Below are 14,777 nucleotides of genomic sequence, written 5' to 3' on the forward strand. Positions count from 1 at the left end.
CTATCAGAAAGGCTCATCTGAGGTTGCAGAGTTCACCAGCTCTCGCTTCTCTCCTCTCTCCTCTCTCCTCTGCTCTCTCTCCTCTCTTCTCTGCTCTCATCTCCTCTCCTCTGCTCTCTCTCCTCTCTTCTCTCTCTTCTCTCTTCTCCCTCTCCTCTCTTCTCTGCTCTTTCCTCTCTTTCTTCTCTTCTATGCTCTCTCCTCTCCTCTCTTCTCTCTGCTCTCTCCTCTCTGCTCTCTCTCCTCTCTTCTTCTGCTCTCTCCTCTCTCCTCTCTTCTCTCTGCTCTCATCTCTCTGCTCTCTCCTCTCTTCACTCTGCTCTCTCCTCTCACTCCGCTCTCTCTCCTCTCTTCTCTCTGCTCTCTCTCCTCTCTTCTCTCTGCCCTCTCTCCTCTCTTCTCTCTGCTCTTTCTCCTCTCTTCTCTCTGCTCTCTCTCCTCTCTTCTCTCTGCTCTCTCCTCTCTTCTCTCTGCTCTCTCCTCTCTTCTCTCTGCTCTCTCCTCTCTTCTCTCTGCTCTCTCTCCTCTCTATCTTCTCTGGAGGTCCAGCTCTCTCAACATACACACTGCTGGGCTCAGGCCACAACACACAATAAAGAGTCAAACACCATCCTGCTTGGTCCCTCCTCACCCCTACCTCAATGCCTAATGTTTCTAACCACCCAAAGCTCAAATCCATAGCTTTATTATAACTTGAATGACATGATATTATATTAATAGCGTAAAGCTGTAGTGGAGAGGTGAGAGCTTCAGGTTCCTCTGTGTTCACATCACTAAGGATCTATCATGGTCCACACACACCAACACAGTTGTGAAGAGGGGCCCCTCAGAAGGCTGAAAAGCTGATGAAACGGTGGGGTTTCACAACCAAAGAATTTCTGCACAAACTGTCAGAAACCGTCTCAGCGAAGCTCATCTGTGTGTTCGTCTTCCTCGCCAGGGTCTTGACCTGACTGCAGTTCAGCGTCATCACCAACTCCAGTGGGCAAATGCTCACATGAATGCCAGAATACCAGGCAGTTGGCAGACAGCGTTTATGGCGTTGTGTGGGTAAGAGGTGATGTCAGCGTTGTGAACAGAGTGCCCCATGGGGGCGGTGGGGTTATTGTATAGGCAGGCATAATAAAATAAAAGAGAGCCGCACTCTAGGAGCTCAGATGCAACCATTTAACTACCAACATTTCGACAGCCAAGCTGTCTTCATCAGGGTATCATCACAAACACTGCGGGATGACTCGTTTATATAGTGTCAAAAGACACAGGTGTCTGTAATCATGGCCAGGAGTGGCCTAATATCATTGGTTAATAATCAAATATTAAAATGTCATACAAAGAACAGCATACAAACAAATGGATAACATACGATCATAGATTCATTTGACTCCACAAGCTTACGAACAATTACAATGGCAAAGTCACAATAATCACAAGAATGGCTTCAGATCAAAGTCTACGTTGAGAGCGGTTCTTTAAGTTAAAGATCCAGGCAGCCTCTCGTTTTAACAATAAATTATCAAGGTCACTCACCTCCTAGGGAGGGTGACATGTTCGATGCCAATATAACACAGAGATGAAATCGAGTGGCCTGCCTCCAAGAAGTGGGCCGCAACTGGATAAGTCAAGTTTTTACACCTAATGGTGCTACGATGCTCTGAGATACGTACTTTTAATTTGCGCTTTGTTTTACCTACATCATTTTTTACCACAGGGACAAGTTACAAGGTAAATAACTGCCTTAGTGGAGCACGTAATAACACCTTTGATTAGACAGGCATAAGCTACGAAAAACAAACTCAATTGCATTTTATCGATGGCACTTTGAATGCACAGAGATACCGTGATGAGATCCTGAGGCCCATTGTTGTGCCATTCATCCACCATCACCTCATGTTTCAGCATGATAATACACGGCCCCATGTCATTCATCACCTCATGTTTCAGCATGATAATGCATGGCCCCATGTCATTCATCACCTCATGTTTCAGCATGATAATGCACGGCCCCATGTCATTCATCACCTCATGTTTCAGCATGATAATGCACGGCCCCATGTCATTCATCACTTCATGTTTCAGCATGATAATGCACGGCCCCATGTCATTCATCACTTCATGTTTCAGCATGATAATACACTGCCCCATGTCATTCATCACTTCATGTTTCAGCATGATAATGCACGGCCCCATGTCATTCATCACCTCATGTTTCAGCATGATAATACACGGCCCCATGTCATTCATCACCTCATGTTTCAGCATGATAATACACGGCCCCATGTCATTCATCACCTCATGTTTCAGCATGATAATACACTGCCCCATGTCATTCATCACTTCATGTTTCAGCATGATAATGCACGGCCCCATGTCATTCATCACCTCATGTTTCAGCATGATAATGCACGGCCTCATGTCATTCATCACCTCATGTTTCAGCATGATAATACACGGCCCCATGTCATTCATCACTTCATGTTTCAGCATGATAATGCACGGCCCCATGTCATTCATCACCTCATGTTTCAGCATGATAATGCACGGCCCCATGTCATTCATCACCTCATGTTTCAGCATGATAATGCACGGCCCCATGTCATTCATCACCTCATGTTTCAGCATGATAATGCACGGCCCCATGTCATTCATCACCTCATGTTTCAGCATGATAATGCACGGCCCCATGTCATTCATCACCTCATGTTTCAACATGATAATACACGGCCCCATGTCATTCATCACCTCATGTTTCAACATGATAATGCACGGCCCCATGTCATTCATCACCTCATGTTTCAGCGTGATAATGCACGGCCCCATGTCACAAGGATCTGGACACAATTCCTGGAAGTTGAAAATATCCCAGTTCTTCCATTGCCTGCATACTCACCAGGAAAAATCTTTAAAATTGTGACATGTTGCATTTATATTTTGGTTCAGTGTGTTTAGTTAAATAGTGGACGATCTGCACGGACCCTTTAGGCACTTTGACTCATCACATATGCTGCTGCTACTGTTAATTACTGGTCACTTTATTCCCAGTGATGCGTACATATGTACCTCAATTACCTCGTAACCCTGCACATCGATTTGCTACCGCTACCCCTCGTATATAGCCAAGTTATCATTACTCAGTACTGGTACCCCTTGTATATAACCAAGTTATCATTACTCAGTACTGGTACCCCTTGTATATAGCCAAGTTATCATTACTCAGTACTGGTACCCCTTGTATATAGCCAAGTTATCATTACTCAGTACTGGTACCCCTTGTATATAGCCAAGTTATCATTACTCAGTACTGGTACCCCTTGTATATAGCCAAGTTATCATTACTCAGTACTGGTACCCCTTGTATATAGCCAAGTTATCATTACTCAGTACTGGTACCCCTTGTTTATAGATAGACATGTTATCATTACTCAGTAGTGGTACCCCTTGTATATAACCAAGTTATCATTACTCAGTACTGGTACCCCTTGTATATAACCAAGTTATCATTACTCAGTACTGGTGCCCCTTGTATATAACCAAGTTATCATTACTCAGTACTGGTACCCCTTGTATATAACCAAGTTATCATTACTCAGTACTGGTACCCCTTGTATATAACCAAGTTATCATTACTCAGTACTGGTACCCCTTGTATATAACCAAGTTATCATTACTCAGTACTGGTGCCCCTTGTATATAGACACATTATCATTACTCAGTACTGGTACCCCTTGTATATAACCAAGTTATCATTACTCAGTACTGGTACCCCTTGTATATAGACAGACAAGTTATCATTACTCAGTACTGGTACCCCTTGTTTATAGATAGACATGTTATCATTACTCAGTACTGGTACACCTTGTTTATAGATAGACAAGTTATCATTACTCAGTACTGGTACCCCTTGTTTATAGATAGACATGTTATCATTACTCAGTACTGGTACCCCTTGTATATAGACAGACAAGTTATCATTACTCAGTACTGGTACCCCTTGTATATAGCCATGTTATCATGACTCAGTACTGGTACCCCTTGTTTATAGCCAATTTATCATTACTAGTCACTATTACTCCTATAGCTCCCTGCCGAGCAGTGTCATCCCCTCTTATATCTGGTTAGGAACAGTGGGTTAACTGGTCTAGGATCAGTGGGTTAACTGGTCTAGGAACAGTGGGTTAACTGGTCTAGGAACAGTGGGTTAACTGGTCTAGGAACAGTGGGTTAACTGGCCTAGGAACAGTGGGTTAACTGGCCTAGGAACAGTGGGTTAACTGGTCTGGGAACAGTGGGTTAACTGGTCTAGGAACAGTTTGTTAGGAACAGTGTGTTAACTGGTCTAGGAACAGTGGGTTAACTGGCCTAGGAACAGTGGGTTAGGAACAGTGGGTTAGGAACAGTGGGTTAGGAACAGTGGGTTAGGAACAGTGGTTTAGGAACAGTGGGTTAGGAACAGTGGGTTAACTGGTCTAGGAACAGTGGGTTAACTGGTCTAGGAACAGTGGGTTAACTGGTCTAGGAACAGTGGGTTAGCTGGTCTAGGAACAGTGGTTTAACTGGTCTAGGAACAGTGGTTTAACTGGTCTAGGAACAGTGGGTTAACTGCCTTGTTCAGGCGCAGAGCGACAGACAGATTATTACCTTGTCAGCTCGGGGATTCGATCAAACAACCTTTCAGTTACAAGTCCAACACTCTAACCACTGGGCTACCTGCCGCCCCAATATACTGTAAATACACATGACCCCAAATGCTCACTCACTAATGATAAAGGGCAAGGAAAATATAGATGTAAAACAACTAGAACAAACACTGGAATCAACTGGTATGTATTCAGGCTGTCCCCCTGATGAGGTACAGTTGAGTCTATGTAAAGTGGTGTGGCAGAAGCTCCGCCTCTGGGGTTAGGAAGTTGATGGGATTGGGTGTTTGGAAAGTCAGTCAATGAGGAAGTGCATGTTCTGGGGCGTGTTCAGCAGGATGCAACGTTTTTGGAATGTTCAGAAGCCTCTGCCGTGTAGAATATTAAATCACGTTGTGGCTCTATACATTGCATTTCTATTTGAAACTTTCGACAACGTTTAACTGCTGAACGTGGCCCTGGTGGGAAACAGGGGATTTGAACCGTGTGTAAAATCATTTACAGCAGCAGTACTTTGATGATGACAGTTGTGATAATTAACGGTTGAGAAGCGAAAAACGTGCAGAAGACTTCACACCTCTTTGATGTTTTTTGACAGTTTGCATGTTAGATTTTATTTAATTAAACACGTGTGTTTCTCATTTAGACCAAACAATTAAATGTACGTTCACTGAAGTATTTATATCGGTTCTTTATGTTCAGACAGTCACCTGATCGCAGAAGCAACACAAAGGAACCAGCAGAGATAACTACATGAAGATGTTCTATCTACCCCTCAAGTTGATTATCCTTAATACATAGGAAATCTTACTCACCAGAGTAACTATCTTACTCACCAGAGTAACTATCTTACTCACCAGAGTAACTATCTTACTCACCAGAGTAACCATCTTACTCACCAGAGTAACTATCTTACTCACCAGAGTAACTATCTTACTCACCAGAGTAACCATCTTACTCACCAGAGTAACTATCTTACTCACCAGAGTAACTATCTTACTCACCAGAGTAACCATCTTACTCACCAGAGTAACTATCTTACTCCCCAGAGTAACCATCTTACTCACCAGAGTAACTATCTTACTCCCCAGAGTAACTATCTTACTCCTCAGAGTAACCATCTTACTCACCAGAGTAACAATCTTACTCACCAGAGTAACTATCTTACTCCCCAGAGTAACCATCTTACTCACCAGAGTAACTATCTTACTCCCCAGAGTAACCATCTTACTCACCAGAGTAACTATCTTACTCACCAGAGTAACTATCTTACTCCCCAGAGTAACTATCTTACTCCCCAGAGTAACTATCTTACTCCCCAGAGTAACTATCTTACTCCCCAGAGTAACTATCTTACTCCCCAGAGTAACTATCTTACTCCTCAGAGTAACCATCTTACTCACCAGAGTAACTATCTCACTCCCCAGAGTAACTATCTTACTCCCCAGAGTAACTATCTTAATCACCAGAGTAACTATCTTACTCCCCAGAGTAACTATCTTAATCACCAGAGTAACTATCTTACTCACCAGAGTAACTATCTTACTCCCCAGAGTAACTATCTTACTCCTCAGAGTAACCATCTTACTCACCAGAGTAACTATCTTACTCCCCAGAGTAACTATCTTACTCCCCAGAGTAACTATCTTACTCACCAGCGTAACTATCTTACTCCCCAGAGTAACTATCTTACTCACCAGAGTAACTATCTTACTCACCAGAGTAACTATCTTACTCCCCAGAGTAACTATCTTACTCCCCAGAGTAACCATCTTACTCACCAGAGTAACTATCTTACTCCCCAGAGTAACTATCTTACTCCCCAGAGTAACTATCTTACTCCCCAGAGCTCTCACATTAAAAACAGCAGAGAACAAAACCCATCACTGTCATTTGCTGTTATCACAAGGGTTTATTAGCTATGAAATTCTATTCATTGACATTTTTCAGTAGATTGATGAGGTTCGTTGGTAAGACAACGTGTTGGGTAGATACACTTCCCTTGGTCCTGCTCACTCTGTTTGGGAGATAAAGCTCTGGTTGACCTCGGGAAAACCCAGAACTACAATCTCACGTCATTGTGTCAGATGCTTCATTTCATTCTGGGGGCAGACGTGTTGTAACTACGGTAACTATGGTTGCACTACCCCCCCTCTCTCTCTTTGCATGTGATGGCCAAGTCTATGTGCCAAACGTCCCCTCTCCTTCTGAAATTTGAAAGATGCGAAATCGTGATTCATCCAAATTATTAGCGACATAAAATCCGTACATCAGAACAAAGTTGTTTGTTAGTCGTTGCATCCAGCAGTCTGTTGACAGATGCTTTAATATCATCCTATGTTACGTACATCTGTCAACCAGAGATTAAGTCTGGTAGGTACTGATGCCAGCAATCTGAATGGTCGTCAGCTACACTGGTATCCTGGTCAGCAATCTGAATGGTAGTCAGCTACACTGGTATCCTGGTCACCAATCTGAATGGTCGTCAGCTACACTGGTATCCTGGTCACCAATCTGAAGGGTTGTCATTAGAGTCAGCTACACTGGTATCCTGGTCACCAATCTGAAGAGTCGTCGTTAGAGTCAGCTACACTGGCATCCTGGTCACCAATCTGAATGGTAGTCAGCTACACTGGTATCCTGGTCACCAATCTGAAGGGTCGTCATTAGAGTCAGCTACACTGGTTTCCTGGTCACCAATCTGAATGGTAGTCAGCTACACTGGTATCCTGGTCACCAATCTGAAGGGTCGTCACTAGAGTCAGCTACACTGGTATCCTGGTCACCAATCTGAAGGGTCGTCGTTAGAGTCAGCTACACTGGTATCCTGGTCACCAATCTGAAGGGTCGTCATTAGAGTCAGCTACACTGGTATCCTGGTCACCAATCTGAAGGGTCGTCATTAGAGTCAGCTACACTGGCATCCTGGTCACCAATCTGAATGGTAGTCAGCTACACTGGTCACCAATCTGAAGGGTCGTCATTAGAGTCAGCTACACTGGTATCCTGGTCACCAATCTGAAGGGTCGTCATTAGAGTCAGCTACACTGGTATCCTGGTCACCAATCTGAAGGGTCGTCATTAGAGTCAGCTACACTGGTATCCTGGTCACCAATCTGAAGGGTCGTCATTAGAGTCAGCTACACTGGCATCCTGGTCACCAATCTGAATGGTAGTCAGCTACACTGGTATCCTGGTCACCAATCTGAAGGGTCGTCATTAGAGTCAGCTACACTGGTATCCTGGTCACCAATCTGAAGGGTCGTCATTAGAGTCAGCTACACTGGTATCCTGGTCACCAATCTGAATGGTAGTCAGCTACACTGGTATCCTGGTCACCAATCTGAAGCATATTAATTATAGTCAGTTATATAGATTCCTCAGTGCTGTGTGTTAGGGGGTTATTATTACTGAACTGTACTATGTTCTGTTTCATATAGATTCCTCAGTGCTGTGTGTTAGGGGGTCATTAATACTGGACTGTACCATCTCCTGTTTGTTATAGATTCCTCAGTGCTGTGTGTTAGGGGGTCATTACTACTGGACTGTACCATGTCCTGTTTGATATAGATTCCTCAGTGCTGTGTGTTAGGGGGTCATTACTACTGGACTGTACCATGTCCTGTTTGATATAGATTCCTCAGTGCTGTGTGTTAGGGGGTCATTACTACTGGACTGTACCATGTCCTGTTTGATATAGATTCCTCAGTGCTGTGTGTTAAGGGGGTCATTAATACTAGACTGTACCATGTCCTGTTTCATATAGATTCCTCAGTGCTGTGTGTTAGGGGGTCATTAATACTGGACTGTACCATGTCCTGTTTCATATAGATTCCTCAGTGCTGTGTGTTAGGGGGTCATTAATACTGGACTGTACCATGTCCTGTTTCATATAGATTCCTCAGTGCTGTGTGTTAGGGGGTCATTACTACTGGACTGTACCATGTCCTGTTTGATATAGATTCCTCAGTGCTGTGTATTAGGGGGTCATTAATACTAGACTGTACCATGTCCTGTTTGATATAGATTCCTCAGTGCTGTGTGTTAGGGGGACAGAAAATACTAGACTGTACCATGTCCTGTTTCATATAGATTCCTCAGTGCTGTGTGTTAGGGGGTCATTACTACTGGACTGTACCATGTCCTGTTTGATATAGATTCCTCAGTGCTGTGTGTTAGGGGGTCATTACTACTGGACTGTACCATGTCCTGTTTGATATAGATTCCTCAGTGCTGTGTGTTAGGGGGTCATTAATACTAGACTGTACCATGTCCTGTTTGATATAGATTCCTCAGTGCTGTGTGTTAGGGGGTCATTACTACTGGACTGTACCATGTCCTGTTTGATATAGATTCCTCAGTGCTGTGTGATAGGGGGTCATTAATACTAGACTGTACCATGTCCTGTTTGATATAGATTCCTCAGTGCTGTGTGTTAGGGGGTCATTAATACTAGACTGTACCATGTCCTGTTTGATATAGATTCCTCAGTGCTGTGTGTTAGGGGGTCATTAATACTAGACTGTACCATGTCCTGTTTGATATAGATTCCTCGGTGCTGTGTGTTAGGGGGTCATTACTACTGGACTGTACCATGTCCTGTTTGATATAGATTCCTCAGTGCTGTGTGATAGGGGGTCATTAATACTAGACTGTACCATGTCCTGTTTGATATAGATTCCTCAGTGCTGTGTGTTAGGGGGTCATTAATACTAGACTGTACCATGTCCTGTTTGATATAGATTCCTCAGTGCTGTGTGTTAGGGGGTCATTACTACTGGACTGTACCATGTCCTGTTTGATATAGATTCCTCAGTGCTGTGTGTTAGGGGGTCATTACTACTGGACTGTACCATGTCCTGTTTGATATAGATTCCTCAGTGCTGTGTGTTAGGGGGTCATTACTACTGGACTGTACCATGTCCTGTTTGATATAGATTCCTCAGTGCTGTGTGTTAGGGGGTCATTAATACTAGACTGTACCATGTCCTGTTTGATATAGATTCCTCAGTGCTGTGTGTTAGGGGGTCATTACTACTGGACTGTACCATGTCCTGTTTGATATAGATTCCTCAGTGCTGTGTGTTAGGGGGTCATTACTACTGGACTGTACCATGTCCTGTTTGATATAGATTCCTCAGTGCTGTGTGTTAGGGGGTCATTAATACTGGACTGTACCATGTCCTGTTTGATATAGATTCCTCAGTGCTGTGTGTTAGGGGGTCATTACTACTGGACTGTACCATGTCCTGTTTGATATAGATTCCTCGGTGCTGTGTGTTAGGGGGTCATTACTACTGGACTGTACCATGTCCTGTTTCATATAGATTCCTCAGTGCTGTGTGTTAGGGGGTCATTACTACTGGACTGTACCATGTCCTGTTTGATATAGATTCCTCAGTGCTGTGTGTTAGGGGGTCATTAATACTAGACTGTACCATGTCCTGTTTGATATAGATTCCTCAGTGCTGTGTGTTAGGGGGTCATTACTACTGGACTGTACCATGTCCTGTTTCATATAGATTCCTCAGTGCTGTGTGTTAGGGGGTCATTACTACTGGACTGTACCATGTCCTGTTTCATATAGATTCCTCAGTGCTGTGTGATAGGGGGTCATTAATACTGGACTGTACCATGTCCTGTTTGATATAGATTCCTCAGTGCTGTGTGTTAGGGGGTCATTAATACTAGACTGTACCATGTCCTGTTTGATATAGATTCCTCAGTGCTGTGTGTTAGGGGGTCATTACTACTGGACTGTACCATGTCCTGTTTCATATAGATTCCTCAGTGCTGTGTGTTAGGGGGTCATTACTACTGGACTGTACCATGTCCTGTTTCATATAGATTCCTCAGTGCTGTGTGTTAGGGGGTCATTACTACTGGACTGTACCATGTCCTGTTTGATATAGATTCCTCAGTGCTGTGTGTAAGGGGGTCATTACTACTGGACTGTACCATGTCCTGTTTGATATAGATTCCTCAGTGCTGTGTGTTAGGGGGTCATTACTACTGGACTGTACCATGTCCTGTTTGATATAGATTCCTCAGTGCTGTGTGTTAGGGGGTCATTACTACTAGACTGTACCATGTCCTGTTTGATATAGATTCCTCAGTGCTGTGTGTTAGGGGGTCATTACTACTGGACTGTACCATGTCCTGTTTGATATAGATTCCTCAGTGCTGTGTGTTAGGGGGTCATTACTACTGGACTGTACCATGTCCTGTTTGATATAGATTCCTCAGTGCTGTGTGTTAGGGGGTCATTACTACTGGACTGTACCATGTCCTGTTTCATATAGATTCCTCAGTGCTGTGTGATAGGGGGTCATTAATACTGGACTGTACCATGTCCTGTTTCATATAGATTCCTCAGTGCTGTGTGTTAGGGGGTCATTACTACTGGACTGTACCATGTCCTGTTTGATATAGATTCCTCAGTGCTGTGTGTTAGGGGGTCATTACTACTGGACTATACCATGTCCTGTTTGATATAGATTCCTCAGTGCTGTGTGTTAGGGGGTCATTACTACTGGACTGTACCATGTCCTGTTTCATATAGATTCCTCAGTGCTGTGTGTTAGGGGGTCATTACTACTGGACTATACCATGTCCTGTTTGATATAGATTCCTCAGTGCTGTGTGTTAGGGGGTCATTACTACTGGACTGTACCATGTCCTGTTTGATATAGATTCCTCAGTGCTGTGTGTTAGGGGTCATTACTACTGGACTGTACCATGTCCTGTTTGATATAGATTCCTCAGTGCTGTGTGTTAGGGGGTCATTACTACTGGACTGTACCATGTCCTGTTTGATATAGATTCCTCAGTGCTGTGTGTTAGGGGGTCATTACTACTGGACTGTACCATGTCCTGTTTGATATAGATTCCTCAGTGCTGTGTGTTAGGGGGTCATTACTACTGGACTGTACCATGTCCTGTTTGATATAGATTCCTCAGTGCTGTGTGTTAGGGGGTCATTACTACTGGACTGTACCATGTCCTGTTTGATATAGATTCCTCAGTGCTGTGTGTTAGGGGGTCATTACTAACTGGACTGTACTATGGTCTCAGGCTATTCTCAACTATCCTCCTGATGCCCTCTCAGAAAAGAATGAATTTTCACACCTCTGCAGCTCTCTCTCTCTCTCCCACCTTCCCTCTCTCTCTCTCTCCCACCTTCCCTCTCTCTCTCTCCCTCCCTCTCTGTCTCTCCCTCTCTCCCACCTTCCCTCTCTTTCTCCCACCTTCCCCCCTCTCTCTCTCTCTCTCTCTCCCTCCCTCTCTCTCTCTCTCTCTCTCTTTCTCTTCTAGTCAGCACTCCTCTCCCTCATCTCTCTCTCTCTCTCTCTCTCCCACCTTCCCTCTCTCTCTCCCTCTCTCTCTCTCTCTCTCTCTCTCTCTCTCTCTCTCTCTCTCTCTCTCCCTGCCTCTCTCTCTTGCTCTCTCTCTCCATCCCCCTCTCTCTCTCTCTCTCTCTCTCTCCCACCTTCCCTCTCTCTCTCTCCCTCCCTATCCCTCTCTCCCTTCCTCTCTCCCTCTCCCTCCCTCTCTCTCTCTCTCTCTCTTCCCCCTTTCTCTCTCTCTCTCTCTCTCTCTCTCTCTCCGTCTCTCCCTTTCTCCCTCTCTAGTCAGCACACTACTCACACTCATCTACCTTATATGCTCTGCCCCCCACCCTTCTTGTCCCCTCTTTTCTTCCCCCACTCTCTCTCTTTCTCACTTTCTCTCGCTCTCTCAGAGGTGCTGATCAATTCACAGTCTCTCTGGGAGGTGTGAGACTCTTCCTGCCTCACCCTGTGATTGGCTGACACATGAAGCAGCTCACTCACCCCCTACTCCCCCCTCTGGCACTAGCCCTTTGCTTCTCACTCTAAGGCCCTGTCCTGGTTGTGCTGAAGGAACAAGGCTGGCTGCAGTCTCACTCTCAGGCCCTGTCGTGGTCGCTCTGGAGGAACAAGGCAGGCTACCCTCTCACTCTAAGGCCCTGTCCTGGTCGCTCTGAAGGAACAAGGCAGGCTACCCTCTCACTCTAAGGCCCTGTCCTGGTCGCTCTGAAGGAACAAGGTAGGCTGCCTTCTCAGTCTAAGGCCCTGTCCTGGTCGCTCTGAAGGAACAAGGCAGGCTACCGTCTCACTCTAAGGCCCTGTCCTGGTCGCTCTGAAGGAACAAGGCAGGCTACCGTCTCACTCTAAGGCCCTGTCCTGGTCGCTCTGAAGGAACAAGGCAGGCTGCCGTCTCAGTCTAAGGCCCTGTCCTGGTCGCTCTGAAGGAACAAGGCAGGCTACCGTCTCACTCTAAGGCCCTGTCCTGGTCGCTCTGAAGGAACAAGGCAGGCTACCGTCTCACTCTAAGGCCCTGTCCTGGTCGCTCTGAAGGAACAAGGCAGGCTACCGTCTCACTCTAAGGCCCTGTCCTGGTCGCTCTGAAGGAACAAGGTAGGCTGCCTTCTCAGTCTAAGGCCCTGTCCTGGTCGCTCTGAAGGAACAAGGCAGGCTACCGTCTCACTCTAAGGCCCTGTCCTGGTCGCTCTGAAGGAACAAGGCAGGCTACCGTCTCACTCTAAGGCCCTGTCCTGGTCGCTCTGAAGGAACAAGGCAGGCTGCCGTCTCAGTCTAAGGCCCTGTCCTGGTCGCTCTGAAGGAACAAGGCAGGCTACCGTCTCACTCTAAGGCCCTGTCCTGGTCGCTCTGAAGGAACAAGGCAGGCTACCGTCTCACTCTAAGGCCCTGTCCTGGTCGCTCTGAAGGAACAAGGCAGGCTACCGTCTCACTCTAAGGCCCTGTCCTGGTCGCTCTGAAGGAACAAGGCAGGCTACCGTCTCAGTCTAAGGCCCTATCCTGGTCGCTCTGAAGGAACAAGGCAGGCTACCATCTCACTCTAAGGACCTGTCCTGGTCGCTTTGAAGGAACAAGGCAGGCTACCGTCTCACTCTAAGGCCCTGTCCTGGTCGCTCTGAAGGAACAAGGCAGGCTACCATCTCACTCTAAGGACCTGTCCTGGTCGCTCTGAAGGAACAAGGCAGGCTACCGTCTCAGTCTAAGGCCCTGTCCTGGTCGCTCTGAAGGAACAAGGCAGGCTACCATCTCACTCTAAGGACCTGTCCTGGTCGCTTTGAAGGAACAAGGCAGGCTACCATCTCACTCTAAGGCCCTGTCCTGGTCGCTCTGAAGGAACAAGGCAGGCTGCCTGGTTGACTCTCCAGATGAAAGGGAAAGGGGGATACCTAGTTACTCGTCCAACTGAATGTATTCAACTGAAATGTGTCTTCTGCATTTAACCCAACCCCTCTGAATCAGAGAGGAGCAGGGGGCTTCCTTAATCGACATCCACGTCATACCACACTCATCCAGAGGAGAGGTCACTCTCTCTTTCTATCTCTCTCTCTCAGTTCAATTCAAGGGGCTTTATTGGCATGGGAAACATACGTTAACATTGCCAAAGCAAGTGAAGTAGATAATATACAAAAGTGAAATTAACAATACAAATTAACAGTAAACATTATACTCACAGAAGATCCAAAATAATAAAGACATTACAAATGTCATATTATGTATATATACAGTGTTGTAACGATGTAAGTGGTTAAAGTCTCTCTCTCTCTGTCTGTCTCTTTTTCTCTCTCTCTTTCTCTCTCTCTCTCTCTCTCTCTCTCTCCATCTCTTTCTCTTTCTCTCCCTCTCTCTCTCTCTCCATCTCTTTCTCTCTTTCCCTCCCTCTTTCTCTCCCTCTCTCTTTCTTCCCTCATTCTCTCTCTCTTTCTCTCTCTTATCCCCCTTTCCTCTCTCTCTATTTTTCTCTCCTCTCTACTTCTCTCTCTCTTCTCTCCCCTTCAGAGTGTCTCTGACACCATTAGCACACCTGAAATAATAGCTCAAATGACAAATGTTGAGGGAGGGGTTGGTGGGAAAGAGAGACAGTGGGGGTTGGAAAGAGAGAGGGAGATGAGAGGTAGATGATGGAGGGGGTAGGGATAGAGAGAGAGAGAGAAAAAAGAGGGGGGGAGAGAGGGAGATGAGAGGTAGATGATGGAGGGGGTAGGGATAGAGGGAGAGAGAAAAGAGGGGTAAGAGAGAGAGAGAGGTAGATGATGGAGGGGGTAGGGATAGAGAGAGAGAGAAAAGAGGGGTAGAGAGAGAGAGA

The sequence above is a fragment of the Oncorhynchus masou genome, unplaced genomic scaffold (genome assembly GCF_036934945.1).
Source record: "Oncorhynchus masou masou isolate Uvic2021 unplaced genomic scaffold, UVic_Omas_1.1 unplaced_scaffold_720, whole genome shotgun sequence".
In the NCBI taxonomy this organism is placed as follows: domain Eukaryota; kingdom Metazoa; phylum Chordata; class Actinopteri; order Salmoniformes; family Salmonidae; genus Oncorhynchus; species Oncorhynchus masou.